The 21,913-nt window shown below is 40.3% G+C and overlaps 1 long non-coding RNA gene across 4 annotated transcripts in view; it reads left to right on the forward strand.

The window, feature by feature from the left end:
- Positions 1-21,913, forward strand: part of LOC147823331 (uncharacterized) — a 105,944-nt gene that overhangs the window by 20,793 nt on the left and 63,238 nt on the right. For all 4 annotated transcript variants that reach the window (XR_015444043.1, XR_015444042.1, XR_015444044.1 and 1 more), the window contains exon 2: positions 4,878-5,015. This is a non-coding gene — a long non-coding RNA (uncharacterized LOC147823331). The remainder of the gene's footprint in view (positions 1-4,877; positions 5,016-21,913) is intronic.

The following is a 21,913-nucleotide window of genomic DNA, read 5'->3' on the forward strand; positions in this document are numbered from 1 at the left end:
TCTTTTAATTCTTTGGGGAAGATCCCCAGCAGTGGAATAGCGGGGTCAAATGGGACTTCCACTCCTAGTTCTTTGAGGTATCTCCAGACTGATTTACACAGTGCTTGCTCCAGTCTACACTCCCACAGCAGTGGAACAGGGTTCCTCTTTCCGCACAGCCCCACCAGCATTTGTTATTGGTTGATTTCATGATAGCAGCCATTCTTTCTGGAGTGAAGTGGAATCTCAGTGTTGTTTTCATTTGCATCTCTCGAATGACATGTGATGTTGAACATTTTTTCATGAATTTATTTGCTATTTCTACTTCTTTGTCTGAGAAATGTCTGTTCATTTCAGATGCCCATTTTGGATTGGGTCTTTAAATATGGGAGGTCTGAACTTTTTAAGTTCTTTATAGATTCGAGATAGTAGACCTTTGTCTGAGGAAGAGCAAGCAAAGATTTTTGCCCACATTGTGGGTTGTCTCTTCACACTGCTGGTGGTTTCTCTTGCTGTGCAGAAGCCTTTTAATAAGAAGAGATCCCATTTGTTGGTTGTTTGTGCTAGTTCACGGGCAACTGAGGCCTTGTTCTTAAAATCTTTTCCTACACCGATGTCTTCAAGGGTTCTACCTAACCTCTGTTCCAACTGGTTCAGAGTTTCTATTTTAATATTTAGATCTTTAATCCATTTCGATTTTAGTTTAGTGCATGGTGAGAGATACAGGTCTAGTTTTAATCTTTGGCAAGTTGAAGCCCAATTTTTCCAGCACCATTTATTAAGGAGGCTATTGTTCCTCCAGTGCAGGTGTTTGGCTCCTTTATCAAAGATAAGATGGCTGAGTGTGTCTGGCATTGTTTCTGCATCTTCTAATCTGTTCCACTAGTCCTCAGGTCTGTTTTTTTGCCAGTACCATGCTGTCTTTATCACAGTAGCTTTGTAGTAGAGTTGCAGGTTGAGGATTGTGATACCCCCTGCCATGTCTCTGTTACCTAGAATTGCTTTTGCTATTCTGGGTCTCTTCTTGTTCCAAATGAATTTTTGGATTGTTTTCTCAAGGTCCATGAAGTATGCTGCTGGGATCTCAATTGGAATTGCATTGAATCTATACAGCAGTTTTGGAAGTATGGCAATTTTCACTATATTAATCCTTCCTACCCAGGAGCAGGGGATGTCTGTCCATTTTCTGATATCATCTTCAATCTCTCTTTTCAGACTGCTATAGTTTTCAGAGAAGAGGTCTTTGATTTCTTTCATTAGGTTGGTTCCTAGGTATTTCAGGTTTTTTGATGCTATTGTGAAAGGAATTGTTTGCCCTGTTTGTCTCTCAGTGAGTCTGTCATTGGTGTAGAGGAAAGCAATTGATTTTTGTGTGTTGACCTTGTAACCAGCTACTTGACTGAATTTGGTTATTAAGTCTAGAAGACTTTTGGTGGAGTTCTTGGGGTCTTCTATATAGAGTATCATGTCATCTGCAAATAATGACAATTTGACTTCTTCCTTTCCTATCTTTATTCCTTTTATTTCTTTCTCTTGTCTAATTGTTGTGGCTAATGTTTCCAGAACTATATTGAACAAGAGTGGTGATAGTGGACATCCTTGTCTTGTTCCTGATTTTAGTGTGAAAGATTTCAGTTTTTGACCATTTAGTATGATATTGGCTATTGGTTTTTCATAGATGGCTTCTATCAGTTTGAGGTAGAGACCATCTATTCCAATTTTTGGAGGGTTTTTATCATAAATGCATGTTGGATTTTGTCAAATGCTTTTTCTGCATCTATAGGGAGAATCATATGGTTTTTGTCCTTGGCTCTATTGATATAGCGTATTACATTAATTGATTTTCGTATATTGAACCACCCCTGCATCCCTGGGATGAATCCCACTTGATCAGGGTGTATGATCTTCTTGATGATCTTCTGCATTCTGTTTGCCAGGATCTTGTTAAGGATTTTTGCATCTATGTTCATTAGTGAGATTGGCCTATAGTTCTCTTTTTCAGTTGGGTCTTTCTCAGCTTTGGGGATCAAGGTGATGCTTGCTTCCAGGAAGGAATTTGGGAGTATTGCTTCCCTTTCCATTTCATTGAAGAGTTTAAACAGTAGTGGCAGCAGTTCCTCTCTAAATGTCTTGTAGAATTCAGCAGTGAAGCCATCAGGGCCCGAGCTTTTCTTAGTTGATAAGTTTTTAATTACATTTTCAATTTCGTTGGTTGATATTGGGTTGTTCAGAATTTTTAGGTCTTCTTCGTTCAACTTTGGTAATTCATATGTATCTAGGAATCTGTCCATTTCTTCTGTGTTGTCCATCTTATTGGCGTATAGGTTCTGGAAGTAGGTATTGATGATCCTCTGGATTTCTGCTGGGTCTGTGGTCATTTCACCCTTTTCATTCCTAATTGCATGGATTTAGGCCTTTTCTTTCCTTTTTCTGACAAGGTTGGCTAAAGGTTTGTCAATTTTGTTGTTCTTTGAAAGAACCAACTCTTGGCTTCATTGATTTTTTTTTTATTGTTCTCTTAGTCTCCATTGCATTGATTTCTCCTCTGACCTTTATAATTTCCTCCCTTGTATGAGCTTTGGGGTTGTCCGGCTCTTCTTTTTCTAGAAGCTTGAGGTTCAGCATCAGGTTGTTTAATTGGGCTTGTTCTGTTTTCCTAATATGTGTATTCACTGCTATGAATTTCCCTCATAAGACTGCTTTCATTGTGCCCCATAGATTCTGAGATGTTGTATTGTCATTGTCATTTACTTGAAGGAACTGTCTGATTTCTTCTTTAATTTCCTCTGTGACTCATTGGTTATTCAGAAGTGTGTTGTTCACTTTCCACATGTTTATGAAATTTTTTGTTTCTTTTGCTCTGGATCTCCAATTTCATCACACTATGGTCTGATAATATACAGGGGATAACTTCAATTCCTTTGGACTTACTTAAACATGTTCTATGTGTGAGTCTGTGGTCTATTTTGGAGAATGACCCATGTGCAGCTGAGAAGAATGTGTATTCTTATTTTGTGGGGTGGAAGACTCTGTAAACATCTGTTCAGTTCATTTGTTCAAGAGTTGGATTGAGTTCTAGTATTTCATTACTTATTTTTAGTCTAGTTGATCTATCTATTTGTGACAGTGGGGTGTTGAGGTCCCCCACTACAATTGTATTAGTGCCTATATGACTTTTCATGTCTGTTAGTATTTGTTTTATATAGTTAGGTGCACTAGTGTTTGGTGCACAGATATTTATGATTGTCATCTCTTCCTCTTGGATTCTTCCCTTTACAAGGATATAGTGTCCTTCTTCATCTCTCTTAATCAGTGTTGGTTTGAAATCTACTTGATCTGCAAAGAGCATAGCTACTCTTGCTTTTTTTCGGGTTCCTGTTGCATGAAGTATTGTTTGCCACCCTTTAACTTTCAGTCTGTGAGTTTCCTTTTGAATTAAATGTGTTTCTTGTATGCAGCATATTGTTGGATTTTGCTTCTTGATCCATTCTGCCAGTCTATTTCTTTTGATTGGTGAATTGAAACCATTAACATAGATGGTTATAACTGAAACATATTGACTTGTCATTGCCATGACGTTTTCTTTTCGTTGGGTTCTCCCCCTTTACATTTAATGTCTTTTCATGCCAGATGGGTTCATTCTGCTTTGCTTCCTGGGGTTGTGATCCTCAATGTCTGTTTCTAGGATATTGTGTAAAATTCTTTGGAGTGCTGGTTTGGTATTCACAAAGTTCCTAAGGTGCTCTTTGTCATGAAAGTATCTTACTTCTCCATCAATTTTGAAAGATAGTTTTGCAGGGTTGGAGGCTGTTTTCTTTTAGGGCTTGGAATATGTCACTCCAAGCTCTTCTTGCCTGGATGGTTTGTGTTGAGAAGTCTGCTGTGATTCTGATGAGCTTTCCTTTGTATGTGATTTGTTTCTTTTCTCTGACTGCTTGGAGAACTTTGTTCTTCTGTTGTGTTTCTGGAATCTTAACAATTATATGCCTATGTGTAGAATTTTTTTGATCAAGGCTATTTGGAGTCCTATATGCCTCACTTATCTGTATGTCAAGCTCTTTTCTCCTGCTTGGGAAGTTTTCTGCCATTATTTCTGTGAAGAGATTTTTTATGTTATCTGCACTCTCTCCTGTTTCTTCATTGAGTCCAGTCAGTCTTATGTTATTCTTCTTTGCATCGTCTATCAGCTGCTGGATTGATTTCTCATGTTCCCTTACAATTTTGAAGCAATTTTTCTTTTCCTGGTCACTAATTGCAATCTTATCTTCTCTATCTGAAATTCTGTCCTCACATTGGCTCATTCTGCTGTGTAGACTTTCAGTGGAGTTTTTCATGTCCTGGAAATCTATTTGCATCTGTTTTATGGATTCCATTTGTTTCTTATGTCGGAATTCCATCATGTTCCTGAGCTCCTCTCTAGATTTATTAATCATGTCTTGCACTAGGGGCCCATTTTCTCCTGTTATCTGAGAAATTATTTCTGATTTCATTTTTTCCAGATCCCCTTTTGTTGCCAGTTCAGTGGGTCCAGGTGATTGAGTATCAGAGTGTTCCATCTCATTTCCCTTTGGGGTTGCTGTAGGTGATCTGGAAGTGTGTCTTTGAGACTTATTTATGTGTTTTCTCATTTCACCTGGGGTATTGGACTGTTAGTGCCTGCACGGATTACCTCCTCTGAGTTGGGAGTGGTGTGACAGGGGCCGGGAGCAGCGGTAGGGATGGTGACCCAAAAGCCCTTTCCTGTGGGCTGGGAGCAGCAGGAGGGATGGTGACAGGGAAGCTCCTTCCTCTGGACTAGGAGCAGTGGGACAACGGCTCAGAAACCCCTACCTCTGGGCCAGGAGCAGCGGGACTCAGTACCTTGGTCTCATGATCTGGTGTCCTCTGTGTCTTTGTAGTGTGCAACCGGGTGGCTGCCTGTCTGCAGCGGGCTGATTCGCTGTCTTCCACGTGACTCGGGACCTTGGTAGGGCGTGCACAGACCTGCCTGTCTGCAGTGGGCTGATTCGGCATCTTCTGCGCGACTCAGGACCTCGGTAGGGCATGCACAGACCTGTCTGTCTAGGTTGCCAAATTTATTGCCTTGAGAGCTACCTGGGTGACTGGTAAAGTGCACTTCTGTGTATGTCTGTGTGGGCCATGGAAGAGTGACCTTGGGTGCTATGTCTGGTCCCTGGCCCCTTCCTCTCTGGTGCTGTTCTACTGCTTTGCTTCTCAACCACCACAAACTGAGCAGCTTTCCTCTGCCATGCCCTTCCGCCATGATGTTTCAGCCTTGGAGCCAGCCTATCTCAGACTGAATCCTCTGAAACTGTGAGCCACAATAAACCTGTCCTGTATTTTCTGAGTGTCAGGTACTTTGTACCACAATGAGAAAGATGATTACTCTAGCTGTTAATTTGAATGAGGATGAGAGTCCCCTCTTACTCATAAAAAGTCAGTATTTCTGCTTCTTCAATCTATGTTCCCTCCCCTGAACTCCTTGGAGAACTCTGTATCTAAGGTAGCTGAATGGGAGGAGCCCATGTAGGACACCTTTTTATCACTGTAAATACCCGAGAGAGTTAATTTCGTAAAGAGAAACTCTTTATTTATCTTACAGTTTGTGAGATTCAAACTCCAAGATGGGATGGCCCCATTGGTTTGGTTTCTAATAGGGCTGGCAGACAGAGGCACATCATGACAGAAGCACACATGTGTGGAAGACCTTACATCACCAAACAGGAAATCAGAGAGAGAGAGATTGGGGTCCCGTGGTTCCCTCCAAGAGCACACTCCAAAGACCTAAGGACCTCCCACTAGGCCCCACTTCTCAAAAGCTTCCACCATCTCCCAGCAATGCCACATTGAGAAGTAAACCAGCAATCAATGGACCCTTGGGGAGCATTCAAACCACAGTCAAAACAGACCAGAGTCCTAGAAGTTCTGGGTGGAGAGAGAGTGGTGATGCGCATGGCACAGCCCCTGCTAACCCCACCAGTACCATGGCTCAGACATGATAGTTTCTAGCCTGCTGCTGGTCAGAGCTGCAGAAGAGAATTTGGAGATGTTTCAAGCTTTAATAGTACAGTGATTTGAGCATATTAATTAATATGTTGAGCCTGCTGAACTTAAAATGACCAGGAAAGCTCTAAAAATAATTTTAAAAAAACCTCCAGTACATTCTCCTAGAACAAGGAGCAGGGCTAGGCCCACAGAGTAATTTAAGGGACAACAAGAGAAAAAAATTACACTCCCCATGATAACATGTGGCCAGGGTTCCTGCATGTTGTAATGGTTATACATTCATTAGTAACAGCTAGTTTTAAGTGGAATACCTATAGAATAGTCTAGAATCACTCTTTAGTTTAGTGTCACTATACTAATATCACTAAAGCATACATTAAGTACTCATAAAACTTTCCTATATGTAGACATCTAGAAAGAACTAGATTCATCAAAAAATTGAAAAATACCTGTATATTAGTTTCCTAGGGCTGTTATAACAAAGTGTCACAATCTGGGTAGCTTAAAATGACAGAAATATATTCTCTTCCAGTTCTGGAGTCTAGAAATCCAAATCAAGAAATCAGAAAAGCAACATTTCCTCCAAAATCTGTAGGGAAGGATCCTTCCTTACCCCTGCTTTGCTTCTGGTGGTGGTCATCAATCCTTGGCGGTCCTTGGCTGTAGCTGCAACAATCAATCTCTGCCTCTGTCATCATGTCATCTCCCCACCTGTGTGTGCATGTCCTTTCCCCTTCTCAAAGACACCTGCCATATCAGATTAAGGGTCTACTTTAGTATGACCTCATCATAGTAATTACATCTGCACTGACTATCTAAATAAAGTCATGTTCTCAGGTGTTAGGGGTTAGGACCTCAACATATTTTTTGAAGGACACAGTTTAACCCATACAACTTACTGGTAACCTATAACAACACAAAAAATGGCTATGCTTTTCTTTAAAGGACACACATGAAAAGAAAATTCTAGGTTGATAGCCCTGATTAATACAAAAGCAAATTCCTATTATCAAGACAACATTAACAAACCAAATTCAATAGCATCTTTAAAAGATAATTCTCCTATGCTCCAGTGAGATTTATCCCAGGGACACAAGAATGGTTCAACATTTGGAAACCTATAAATTTGATATGCCACATATTAGTTTTCTGTTACTGTAAAAGGTATGTGATAATCAACTTATAAAGAGAAAAATTTTATTCTGACTTGCTACTTTAGAGGCTTCGGTGGGTGTATGGTTGGCATCCTTTCTTTAGGGCTTGTTGTGAGACAGCACAACATAATGGGAGCTCATGTAGGACAAAAGTGCTCACCTCATGGCCAGGAAGTACAAAAGAGAAAGAGGAAGAGACTGGGGTCCCTCAGTCCCCTTTTAGGGCCACTGTCAATGACTCAAATATCTCACAGTAGCTTTCACTTCTTAAAGTTTCCACCACTTCCCAATAGCACCAAGCTGGGGAACCAAGACTTTAACATAGGCCTTTGGAGGATATTCACAGTCCAAACCATATCACACAGTAACAGAATGAAGGACAAAAATCATATAATCACCTCAATAGACACTTTAAAAAGCATTTGTCAAAATTAAACATCCTTTCTTTATAAGAACCCTCAACAAATTAGGTACAGAGGGAATGACTCTCATCACAGTAAAGGCCACATATGACAAAACTACAGCTAACATAATTCTCAATGGTGAGTCATTAAAAGCTTCTCCTCAGCAAGTTTCAAAAGTCAAGCTGCCCACTCTCACCACTTCTACTCAACACAGTAATAGATATCTGAGCCAGAGTAATTAGGCAAGAACAAAGTCTGAATTAGAAAAGAAGTTAAATTGTCCCTGTTTGTAGATGACATGATTTTGTATATTAAAAGGCCACATCAAAATCTGTTATAAATAATACATGAGTTCAGTGAAATTATAGGACACAGAATAAACACATAAAAAGTCATTAACAGGGCTGGGGATTTAGCTCAGTGGTGCTGCCACCTGCCTCGCAAGCTCAAGGTCCCTAGTTCAATCCCCGGTACCACCCCCCCCGCAAAAAAACAAATCAGTGACATTTTTATACAACATCAACAAACTATTTGAAAACTATGGCCATACCAATCAAAATGGAATAAAAATTGGGAATCAATTTAACAAAGGAGGTAAACTATAAAATATTGATTAAAGAAATTCAAGCAGATACAAATAAATGGAAAGCTATGAAACAGGGGTGTTTATGGATTAAAACAATTAAAATTCTTAAAATGTCTACACTTCTGAAGATGATCTATAGATCCAATGCAATCCCTATCAAAATTTCAATGACATTTTTAACAGAAATAGAAAAAAATATTATAAAAGCCTTATAGAACTACGGAAGAACCTGAATAGCCAAATCAGTATTGAGTAAAAAAAAAGCAAAGCTGGAGGCATCATACTACATGACTTCAAAATCTACTGCAAAAGTATAGTAATCAAAACATCATGGCTCCTGGCATAAAAACAGACATACAGAGTAATGAAACAAGAAAAAAATCCATCTACTTATTATTGAATGATTTTGGACAAAAAAAATACACAATGGGAAAAGGACAGTCTCTTCAAGAATTATATTGGGGAGGGCAGGTGAATAGGGAAAAAATAAGAACCAAGATACATCATGTAAAGGTACAAGATCCCAATGATGAATATAACTGCATTGTATACCTAAAATGTATCAATAAAGTTAACTTCAAAAAAGAAATTATATTGGGAAAACTGGATATTCACATGCAAAAGAATAAAACTGAACATTTACCTCATGTTACATACAAAAATAAACTCAAAATGGATTAAAGAGTTAAATGTAAGACCAGAAACATCAAGATTACTAGAATAAAACATAGGGAAAAATCTTTTTGACATTAGTCTCAGCAAAGATTTTTTTGGCTAAGACCCCAAAAGCATAGGCAACAAAAGTAAAAATAGACAAATTAAGTTACATCAAATTCAAAACTTCTATACAGCAAAGGAAACTACAAACAAAATGAAGAGATACTCTAAGGAAAGGGAGAAAATATTTGTAAACCATCTAATCAGAGTTTACTATTCAAAATATATCAGGAACTCAGTTTAATAGCGAGAAGTCCATTAAACAATGGGCAAAGCACCTAAATAGGTATTTCTGAAAAGAAGACATGCAAAGAGCCTACAGGCATATAAAAAACTGCTCAACATCAATAAACATTAGGAAATGCAAATTAAAACCACAAAAAGATATCTCCTCATACTTGTTAGAATAGTTATCAAAAAGACACATGTTAAGTTAGAGCAAGGATGTGTAAGAAAAAGGAACCATTGCACTCTGTTGATGAAAATGTAAATTCATACAGCTACTATGGAAAACAGTATGAAGTTCCTCAAAAGAATTAAAAATGACCCAGGTGCAATGGAGCACACCACTGTCTGTACTCTGGGAGTGAGATCGAGGCAGGAGAATCATAAGTTCAACCCAGCCTGGGCAACTTAGCAATTTAGTAAGACCCTGTCTCAAAATGAAGAAAAAAAAGACTGGAGCCGTCGCTCAGTGTAAAGGTCTTTGGTTCAATCCCTAGTTTCACAGTCAATCAGTCCATAAATAAAGTAAAAATGGAGCTACTTACGAACTAGCAATATCACTTTTGGGTATATCCAATGAAAATGAAATCAGTATGTCAAAGAGCTACGTGCACTATTCACAATCCCCAAGATAAGGAATTAATCTAAATGTCCACCAAAGGATGTATGACTACAGGAAGAGAGATGTATACACCCAAATGTGATAGTATTCCGCCTTTGAAAGGAAGGAAACCCCATCATTTGTGACAACATAAATTAAACTACAGTATATTATATTAAGTGAAATACACCAGGTACAGAAAGACAAACACTGGCTGATCTCACATATGTGTGGAATCTAAAACAATCAAACTTGGAGAAACAGAACGGAATAGTAGTTACCAAGACCTAGGGTTGGGGAGAGATAATGAAGAAAATGTTGGTCAAAGAACTCAAAATCTCAGTAAGATAGAAGGAATAAGTTCAAGAGATCTACGTAACTAAAGTTAATAATATGTTGTATTCTTAAAAATCACCAAGTGTAGATTTTAAATGCTTTCACCACAAAAGATAATTCACATATTAACTTGATTTAGCCCTTCCACAATGTGTACATATAACAAAACATCATACTGTAGATCATAAACATACATACTTTATTTATTAATTAAATAGTACTTTTAAATTCACTTTTAAATATCTACAAAGACCACAAATGAACAGGAAAATTTAATACAATATAATACATTTGGAGAAATACTATATTTTAAAAATTAGTCATCCAAGCATTTACATAGTTGAGTTCCTTCTGTAATACCAGATATTTATACTGTATTCATTTGGAAGGGAAGTGGTAACCCTGAACAGACATCTCTCCAGAGGTATCCAGCAGGAGCCAGAAGGCCATAAGGAGCTGAAGCTTCACCTCAGCACTATTCTACATATGTTCCAAGCTGGCTGTGCTCTACCCACCCAATAGTCTGCAAAAAATTCTTAAAGTAGAAGACATTAACTTCACTCTGTGTGAGACAGCAGTAACTTTCTGAACACTGGACAATGAATGTGTTAACTTGTTCCCACATTGTCCTGGCACTCTAGCAGCCACTGAGAAGATTCTCTAATTCCATTGATTAGCAAACCATTACATGAGATTATTCTCTGTTCTGCTCAGGATCCCAGATCTACAAGGGTATTCACCAATACCTTAAGTTTCTTAAAGCATCCAATCTCAAAACTACTTCCTTGGAGAGGCAGGAAGTCCTGCTTTGTTCTATCCTTTAGGGAAGGTACACAGAGCAAAATAACATTTGTTCGAAAATGATTGGTAATTTACAGACAGCATCAGCAGAACACTAAACCAAGAGTGAGACCCTTCCAAACCTGGGTCTCCAATTATGGCCCAGACTGCAATGCCTACAGGGCTGGTTCTGATATCCCCTCCCACCTCTTCACTTTCCCAGCACTTATTTGTCCTTGACCTCTGAGGAACTTCCTGAGCAGCATAGCCTCAGAGTGGGTGAAAAGTGTTGACATGGCTTCGTTGCAAAACCATGTTTATTTTATACAGGTGTGAGCTTTTGTTATCTTTTGATTCCAGGCATATGGCTCGTGAGTAAAAAATCATGGCTCTGGCTTCCTCCAAACACCATGTGGCCTTTGGCCTGGTGGCCTCTCATCTCCACCTGCAACAGTGCCTTGCCCCACCTGGGGCTTTTAGACCCCCACGTAGGGAGTGATGTAGGCTCATTTGCATATTAAATACAGATGTATTCTTCACTTCCACCAAGAACCATTCAGGTCCTGTGTTCCAGGTCTTCAGGTTTCCAGGACAATTCAGATTTCAGGTGATATCTCCTAATTTTAAAGTATTGGCACTAAATAAAAAGATAACTGCCAGCAAAACAAAAGATGTCTGTGGGCCTGATTTAGTTATGAGCTGTTGATGTCCACTTTGTTGTTTCTGAAGGTTCCTGCAACGGTATCGATATGGTTTGAATGTGTCCCCAAAGGTTCATGTGTTGAAATTTAAACTCCATGTGTGGTATTAAGAGGGTAGAAACGGAATCTGACTATGGTATTTAGAAATGAGGCCTTCAGAAGATTAGGATTAGGTAAGGTAATCAGGACATAGGCCCCATAATTGAAACTCGGTGGCTTTATAAGAAGAGAGGTAGAGATCAGGGGACACACACACACACACACACGCACACACACAGATGTTCCCTGTCTCTTGCCATGTGATGCCCTATGTTGCCTTAAGATTGTGCCAGCAGAAAGGCTACCTACCACCAGTTAAGCATGGTGGCACACATCTGTAATCCCAGCAAAGGCAGAGTGAGGAGGATTGCTGGGAATTCAAGGCCAGCCTGGACTACATTTTGAGTTCAAGGCCAGCATAAACTGAACTACTTAGCACGTAGGCCCCTTGTTCCTTGACCAAATTGTAAACCAAAACGCGTCTCTTCTATTTATAACAGCTATTTTGTTACAAATAACAGGAAGCAGACTAATACAATTCCTTCTGCAGTTTCTACAGTGTTTTCAAGTATCATTCTCACCTCCCTGTCCATGAAGACATGCTCCTATAAGAGAAAACATTTTTTTCTGCCCTCCGTGGATTTCCAGCAGGGATTGACATGAAACAGATTAACAGGAGAAAGAGTACAATTATTTGCATATACATGGAAACCTCCAAGAGAAAAATGAAGAACTAAAGAAGTGACTAAGTGTTTATATATTAGGTTAAATGCAGAGTAGCAACTATAGGAAAGTAATTAGCATATATGGGGAGACTTGGTATGAATTTCTGTCACCCTCAACTTCCTGTCTCTGGTGAAGAGAATGTCTCTTCTTCTTGATGCATGATAAATACCTTTTTCATGTGAATTTTATCTCTTGCTTTTGGGATGGGGGAATCAGAGTGCTTTATTTGTATCTGCTGCTTTTCGTCTCTTTTATGCGAAGTAGTTAATATACCAGAGCACCGTACCCTGAACCCCTTCACCATAAAGGCTGCTTCCCCTCACCCCTAGAGTCACTCTTAGGGTCCAGAAATGTATGAATGTAATATAAGTTCATGGAGCCAGTCTTAGGATATATATGTGTCTCTCAGAAGCAAAGAAGACACTGGGAGGCTGTGGTCTTTCTGATTACACATTAGTGGGGGAAGATTTGATCAGATATCATGCCTGGAGGAGGTGAGAAGGCAAAGTCAAGGAGTTCCTTAACAGGAAGCTGGCCTTTGATGAGCCGGGTGCTCTGGGCAGGTGGGTGCCATGGTGAGAAATGGTGGCCAGTAGAACAAAGATGTTAAAAAAAAAAGAACAAAGATGTTAAGATGAAAGGATGAGAGAACCAGGAAAGGATTTAACAGGAGAGAAGGCTTGGTGGAGAAAGACTGTTTTGGTCTGCTCTCTGTTGCTGTAACAAAATAATCTGAGGCTGAGTAACAAAAAAGTGGTTTATTTAGCACACAGTTTTGGAAGCTGAAAGTCTAAGGCTGGGCAGCCCTATCAATTTGGCTCTCTGTGAAGGCCTTCTGCCTATAACACAACATGGCTAATGGGATCATGGTGCAAGCCTTGCAACAAAGAGAGCAGTCATGTGGTGAGACAAGAAGCAAGAGGATCCAGGGGTCAAGACTGGTCTTTTTATAATAACTCATTCTCCAGTAGCTCACCTCTCAAGACCATCACTTCCAAATGCAGTTGTAGTGCCCCTAAGGCCTAATTATCTTTCCCTGGGCCCCATCTCTTAAGGTTCTGCTATCTCTCAACACCACCGCGCTGGGGACCAAGCTTTGAGCGTATGAACCTTTAGGGGACGAATTATATCCAAACCACAGCAGAAACCAATAAAGACAAGCTCACCCCCTCACATTTTCTACCCACATTTTCTCTGCCCTTTTGAGTCAGGCCTCATCAGAGAACTGGTTACAATAATGGCCTTTAGGGCCCTCCTGGAAAACAGTAGTCTCTTAGGACATTGAAAATGGAGCAGAAAGTGGCTCGTCATTGGGGTTTTTTTTAAAGCAAAACATGTATTGGTACATTTTAGATATACGTAATGATAACATTCATCATAGAGAATTTCTACCGGTACATAATGTATCTTGCTTCTTTTTTTTCCCCATTCTTACCCACTTTGACCACTCTTCCCCTCCTTATTTACAAAAGCTTTGTTTCCATTTTTTTCCTTCTTTCTTTTTTTTTTTCTTGTCCCCTTTCCTTTCTCCCTCCCCCCTTCTCATTTGAACATCACTGGGGTTTAGAATCAGCTTCAGAGCGAGCAGCACCAAGCCGTTTCCTGCCTCCGCAGCCTCATCGGTTGGCTGCCCAACAGAGCTTGCAAGATTGGCCTCCTGAAAACCCCTGAGAGGAGCAAACACTTGTAGAGCTGGTTCATACCTCTTATTGTGGGTTTCTATTTGGTGAATTCCACGTTCCCAGGAAGTACTCTCTACAGTTTCAATAACACAATAGCTCTTGTTGAGTTGTGGGTGGGGTGGGTGTGAGGGGACAACTTTGTAAAGCACCTGCTTGACACCATGAATAGAAACAAGCTGTTGAAAGTCATTCCTTCCCAGAACCGCACTGTTACTTGGAGCAGGTCTGAGTGGCCAGCCCTGGAGGCCAGGAAGGACACGGTAGAGACAGAAGATAAACAGCAGTCCCTACCCTCCCAGGCCCAGAATAGCGGGCTTTCTACCCTAGACCCTGGGGGCAGAGAAATCCATGCCTGGGCAGGCCCAGTGTTTGACTGTGATCCTCAGAAGACCTGAGCCCTGAGAAGCTGGGATCCTCATGTTGTCCCTTAGACCCTGAGGCTCAGATAAGTTACCAGGGTTTCTTCAAAACACCTGAGGCCATCATGAGGGTTCTCTTTGCCAAGTTCAGCCTCTTCAAACAAAGTGAGCATCAGTAGATTAAAACCTTTAATGACTTGGTGTGTATAGTGACAGGTGTCGTATGTATGCTGTGACGGGAATTACTGAAAATATCCTTTTAAAAATCTATCTAGGAAGTATGGACAGTAAATATTTGGCAACTATGGTATATTGCTGATTTAATCAAAGTAGATGAAGTCTATTTTCTTGCCCAAATAACTCAGCTTGTTTTGAAAACTGGATGCTTTAAGCATGCAAATTTTAACTTTCATTTTCTCTAGAAGTTATATAGATTCATGGCAAGTATTTTCCTTAGAGATGACTTGTGATTGTAAAGATTTTACAGGAAAGATGTGTACATTCGTATATTTTGTTTTGTTTTTTTAAACATTTATTTAATAAAAAAAATGATCCTTAAAATTTTTGCAAGAAATTCTTTGCCTACAAAGAAATGCAGAATTTCCACAAATTAATTAAGGTAGCTCTAAATGCATTCTTTGGAAGTGTGAAGAGAACTTTAGCATTTACGTGTAATTGTGCCCATATGTAAAGTACAAGGAGTGGAAGAAGAAGAGAGGAGAGCAGAGAAGTCAGTGTCTCAGACAAGTGAGACAGAGGCACCTTTGGGAATAGACAGACTGGGTGCAGTCACCTTATTCAAGGCCAGAAGGAAGTACTCTGTGACTTAATGATAGCTGTGGCTGTCGTCAGGTGCACTTCTGCTATGGCAACAGCTGAGGCCTGGTCACTCACCTGGTACCTCTGGTGATTCACCTGCACATTCAGGTGATTCTCTCTAGAGCTGGTTTGTACTATTGCAGGAACAATGCAATTTGTACTCTGTCATGCAGTGTCTTGCAGACAGACATCACTACAGCAGCCCCTTCTCTCAGACACCAGGTTCTGACACCCCAAGGTCCTGAGAGATTTGGCCTTTTCTGTGATTTTGCAAGAGTTTCTCAAATGTGCTGTCTCTCCTCCTGGGACTGATGAAGAAAATATTTCACAAAGTTCTTCAAAGTCACAACTCCCCAGAGGAAAGGGCTTTTGGGCTGCCTTCTGTACCGCTGCTCCCGGCCCAGAGGAAGAGGCTTCTGGGCCACCATCCCTACTGCTGCTCCCGGTCCCTGTCCCACCTTTCCCAGCTCAGAGGAGGTGATCCGCGCAGGCACCAACAGCACCCCCCACCCCAGTCGAAATGAGAAGACACATAAATAAGTCTCAAACCCAGACTTCCAGATTACCTAGAGCAACCCTAAAGGGAAATGAGATGGAACACTCTGACACTCAACCACCTGGACCCACTGAACTGGCAACAAAAGGGGATCTGGAAAAAATGAAATCAGAAATAATTTCTCAGATAACAGGAGAAATTGTGCCCCTAGTGCAAGACATGATTAATAAATCTAGAGAGGAGCTCAGGAACATGATGGAATCCTGACATAAGAAACAAATGGAATCCATAAAACAGATGCAAATAGATTTCCAGGAGATGAAAAACTCCATTGAAAGTCTACACAGCAGAATGAGCCAATGTGAGGGCAGAATTTCAGATATAGAAGATAAGATTGCAATTAGTGACCAGGAAAAGAAAAATTGCTTCAAAATTATAAGGGAACATGAGAAATCAATCCAGCAGCTGCTAGATGAGGCAAAGAAGAATAACATAAGACTGATTGGGCTCAATGAAGAAACAGAAGAGAGTGCAGATGACATAAAAAAATCTCTTCACAAGAGACAACCCACAATGTGGGAAAAAATCTTCACCTGCTCTTCCTCAGAAAAAGGTCTACTATCTCGAATCTGTAAAGAACTTAAAAAGATCAGACCTCCCAAATTTAAAGACCCAATCCAAAAATGGGCATCTGAAATGAACAGACATTTCTCAAAGAAGTAGAAATAGCAAAAAAATTCATGAAAAAATGTTCAACATCACTGGTCATTCGCGAGATGCAAATGAAAACAATGCTGAGATTCCACTTCACTCCAGAAAGAATGGCTGCTATCATGAAATCAACCAATAACAAATGCTGGCAGGGCTGTGGGGAAAGAGAAACACTGCTCCACTGCTGGTGGGAGTGTAGCCTGGTGCAAGCACTGTGGAAATCAGTATGGAGATACCTCAAAGAACTAGGACTGGAAGTCCCATTTGACCCCGCTATTCCACTGCTAGGGATCTTCCCCAAAGAATTAAAAGAATCATACCACAGTGCTATATGTGCACCCATGTTCATAGCAGCACAGTTTGTAGTAGCTAAAACTTGGAAACAGCCCAAATGCCCATCAACTGGAGACTGCATCAAAAACTTTGGTTTTTTTATAAAATGGAGTACTACTCAGCCATAAAAAATGAGAAATTAGAGACATTTAGAGCTAAGTGGATGCACATTGAGGTAATACTCTTAAGTGAAGTAAATAGGACACACGTGTAAATACCGAATAGTTTCTCTGATGTGAGAAACTGAAAGTGTAAATAAGGACTAAAATGTATAATAGGTAATGTGAAATAGGAAGAAAAGGGGCAAAAGGGAAGGAAGTGGGAAGGATAGGAGAAAGGATAGAAGGGAATGGGATTAATATGAGAAAATGGAAAAATAGGAACAAAATCTTTGTAAATAGGGAGGACTGGAGGGGCTGAAGGGAGGGCTGGGCAAGGGTGAAAAATAAGAACCAAGAGAGACTATGTAAAGGTGCAAATTTCCAATGATGAATGTCATTATATTGTATACCTAAAATGTGCCAATGATTAGAATGAATAATTGATAATGCAAAATAGGAACAAAAGGTCCAAAGGGGTAGGGGTAGTGGGAGGGGAAGGGGAAAGGAAAGAAGGGAAAGGACAAATGCTGAGAAATGGAAAAAATGGAAATAAAGTCTTTGTAAATAGGGAAGGGTGGAGGGTGTGAAGGGAGGGCTAGGAATGGGGAAAAAATAAAAACCAAGATGCATTATGTAAAGGTACAGTTCCCAATGAGAAATGTAATTTTGTTGTATAACTACAATGTTCCAAGAAATCAACCAATAACAAATGTTGGCAGGGATGTGGGGAGAAAGGAACCCTTCTCCATTGTTGGTGGGAGTGCAGGCTGGTGCAACCACTATGGAAATCAGTATGGAAACACCTCAAAGAACTAGGACAAGAAGTCCCATTTGACCCAGCTATTCCCCTGCTGGGGATCTTCCCAAAAGAATTAAAAGAATCATACCACAGTGATATATGCACCCATGTTTATAGCAGCACAGTTTGTAATAGCTAAAGCTTGAAAACAACCCAAGTGCCTAGCAGCTGGAAACTGGATAAAGAAGACATGGGGTTTTTTAAAATAAAATGGAGTACTATTCAGCCATAAAGAATGAGAAACTAGAGTCATTTATAGCTAAATGGATGCATATCGTGGCCATACTCTTAAGTGAAATAAATAGGACACACATGTGTAAATACTGAATAGTTTCTCTAGTGTAAGAAACTGAAAGTGTAAATAAGGGTTAAAATGATTAAAATGAATAATTGATAATTTGAAATAGGAAAAGGTCCAAAGGGGTAGGAGAGCTGGGAGGGGAAGGGGAAAGGAAAGAAGGGAAAGGAAAAAACTATGAGAAAAGAAAAAATGGAAATGAAGTCTATGTAAATAGGGAAGAGTGGAGGGGGTGAAGGGCACACAGGTAATGGGGAAAAAATAAGAACCAAGATACATCATGTACAGGTACAAGCACCCAATGATAAATGTAAACATATTGTATACCTAAAATGTATCAATAAAAGAACATATGAATTAAAAAAAAAAGGTCACAACTCCCACCAGAGGAGTCAGGCATGGTGGTAGATGTAAAAAGCTTTGTGGACCCTCTGGTTCACAATGACAAATGTAAAACACTGGAGATGGGTGGGTGCTTCTGTGTCCTGGTGGTGGTTCTAGCGCTCCTACGTGAGAGGTGCTCTTGTCCTGGAGGGTGGCTGAAAGGAGGGAGTGGAAGGAGGCTTGAGATGAAGCAAGTAAGAGGAACATTTACAACTGAAACAGGAAATCAAGGCAACTCTTTGTTGGCCATGGGCCCAAACCATGGCAACCTTTACTTTATATCACTGATTTTTACTTCTCCAGAGAGTCCTATTCTCTATGTTGCCAAAAATATTGGTAAAACTGAAACATAAAATTTACAAAGAACCAATAAAAGCAAATTTTAAGTGCCATATATATATATATATATATATATATATGTATATGTATATATTTGTTTCTTATTGCAACACAGCAAATTGCCCTAAAATTTAAAGGTTTAAAACAAATTAAACATTGATCATCTCCACAGTTTCTTTAGGTTAGGAATTTGGGAGCAGATTGGCTGGGGTAATTCAGCTCCAAGTCTGTGTGAATACAGTCAGGACCAGGACTGATCAGCTGAGGTGACAATCATCTGAGGGCTTGACTTGGGGTGGAGGATCTATTTCCAGGATGGTCCACTTACAGGACTGGTTCTAGTTGTTTGCTGCCATGTGGACCAATTCGCTTCCACAAGGAACCCACAAGGATCTCCAGGCCCCACAACCCAGAGGCTGCCTTCCCCGAGGGCAAGAGAGCCAACATCTTGGAATAAGTCACACGCTACCGCTTCTGCAATATCTATTTATTATGGGTTATATCTAAAATATCCTCCAAAGCCTCATTTGCTCATAGATCATGGGTGTGTGATACTGAATTAGTCCATTAATGGGTTTAAACTGAGTATGATGTTGGGTGGTGACACCTAGTGGTAAGAGGTAGGTCATTGTGGGTGTATACATATACAGGATATATCTCCCTCCTCCCTTGTGTGCTTGCTGCTTCCTGCCCATGAACTGTTTCTCCTCTGCCACACTGCTCTGTCTTGGAGCCAGCCAACGCTGGACTGAAACCTCTACAAACTGTGAGCCAAAATAAACTTCTCCTCCTTTAACTTGTGGGTGTCAGGTATTTTGTCCCAGCAATAAGAAAAGTATCCAAGACACTATTATTTACACAGCATTGGATCCCTATTTAGTGTGGGTGGGGACAACTCAAAAACATGATATCAAAGGCCGGGGATGTAGCTGAGTGGCGCAGCGCCTGCCTGGCAAACACAAGGTCCTGAATTCAATCCCTGGTACAGCAAAACAAAATAAAACAAAACACCATGATATCAGAAGGCAAGGATCTTGGAAGATGACTAGATGATTAGAATACCACAGAAAATGCTTATATAGATAATGAATATAGAAAATGAATTTTTATATAGATAAGAACATGAGTAATACAATTCTTAAGATAAATTACCCCACAAATCCTCAGGAAGACCAATCTTGTTCAAGTTTCAAGTGTCATCCTGCATTTGAACCAGAAATACTGTAGAAGAAATGACTGAATTCACCTTCCTTTTACTCTCTGCTTATCTGCCCCCCCCCCCGCCCCAGAAGCTTCACAATATGCTCAAAGGTGAGACTTGTAAGGCCAAAAAGAAGCAGGAACATTATCTTCCTCTTTTCTTTCAACTCCCTGGAACATGTATTACCACATGCTTGAAAATACCACCAGGATAAAAGACTGCTCTTAATAAATCAAAGCCAAGAGATAATTGAAATTCAGTTCTCATATAAAGACTAAAGGAGAAATTTGCTAACATGACACAGATGAGAATGATAGCATCAAACTCAGATAAGTGAATGCAGATAGAACAAGGCAGAAAAACACCATTCTGATGTTAACAAAATCATTTTCACACAGTATGACTGGGAATAGCCATGGTAGCCAAAATCAGAAAGGGCAACACTCTAATCTAAGAAGTAAGGCATTAAGGAGATTTTCCTTTCAATTAATTGTACTAACATTCATAGCACAAAGATTGGGTGCAATGCACTATGTTTACTAGCTGCAGAGGAAATCTACAAAGAAATGTGGTCCCAGTGCTCAGGGAGCTTGTACTTCAGGCAAGAGAGAGAGACAGAGACATCCACAAATAAGTGACACTTGAGCACCCATAGTGAAGGATAGAGGGCGCATGGGAGTACCGAATGAAGAAGACCTCAAGGACGGCTTCCCAGAGATATGGCAATTGAAAGGGGCATCACAGGGTGCACAGGGTGTGAATAGATAAAGCCAAGGAACAGAAGCCACAGAAAGTAGAGCAATTCTGAAGGATGAGCTTGAGACAGGTTGGCAAATGCAGGCTTTGTCTGGAGAGCAGACACCATCTAGACTCTAACTAGACTGAAGTGTTAGAAGAGCTCAGGAGTAAAGGATTGTTGTGAATGGAAAAGGCGGCTGAGAAGGCACACTGGGATTAGAATTTGGAGGGTCTTTAATGTATGAATTTATTGGAAAACAATGAAATCCACACTGCTAAGCTTCAAATATCAGCTCTGCTGTGTACCAGCTGTGTGAACTTGAGCAAGTTACTTAAACTCTCTGTGCCTCAATGTCTTTACCTGGAAAGAAGGATGATAACATCAACCTCAAGGATTCTGAGATTAGGATGTGAGGGTATTCTGGCTGTGACTTCTGTCACCCCATTGATCACCAGGGTTGATTCAGCTGATCTGGCTGACTAGGCTGGTGTCTGCCTTTCTCTCCCACTGCTCCATGTGCCTCCCTCCTGAAGCTGTACACTGCCCCATAGAGGACTGTTTGCTCCATCAAGGGTATACGAGTAGCTGCGCTCCCCTGCTAGAATCTCTAAACAAACTCTCAAAGATTCTGAGATTAAATTATTTCATATACAGATTATGCTTGTTATGATGGAGTATAGCCCAATAAACCCAATGTACATTAAAAATACTGTAATTCAAAAGTGCATTTAATACACCTAAACTACTGAGCATCCCACCTTAGCAACGTGGTACACTGTAGAGTGTTGGTTGTTCACCCTCTGATTGCAAGATTGACTGGAAGCTGTGACTTGGTGCAGCAGCCCAGCAGCACAAAAGAGAACTGTGCCAAATATCACCAGCCTGGGAAAAGATCGAAATTCAAAGTATGGCTTCTCCTGAATGTGTTTCTCTTCACACTATTGTAAAGTTGAAAAATCCTAAGTGGGGACTGTCTATATATGGGGCACTATGCCAATGCCTAGAACTCTGCTCCATCACTATGGTCATCACCACCACCATCACCATCATTATTTGTACAGAGAAATAACTGACAGCTCTGTGAATGGAAAGTTGAGCCAGATCTCTGGCGTGTTACAGAAGTACAATGGAAAGATCATCGGCCAGTCAGTGGAGTCCCATGTAAGCTAAGTTCACACTCTCAGAAGAACTAAGAAGATGGAGATTCTACTAATCATGATAAAGTTAAGTTAAACAAAGAAATTATACCCCCACTTCCAGGCTTAACAGAGTATTGTGCTATTCCTCACCTACAAGCATGGCCAGCACTGCCTGGTGGCAGGTTTTGTGCCACTCATTCTGTCAGGGACCCAAGCTGATGGAAACCACCCCCACTCATTGTGTAGTTGCTCTGGAACA

The sequence above is a fragment of the Heterocephalus glaber genome, unplaced genomic scaffold (assembly GCF_053883595.1).
Source record: "Heterocephalus glaber isolate CG9 unplaced genomic scaffold, H.glaber_assembly_v1.0 deba00001593, whole genome shotgun sequence".
NCBI lineage: Eukaryota > Metazoa > Chordata > Mammalia > Rodentia > Bathyergidae > Heterocephalus > Heterocephalus glaber.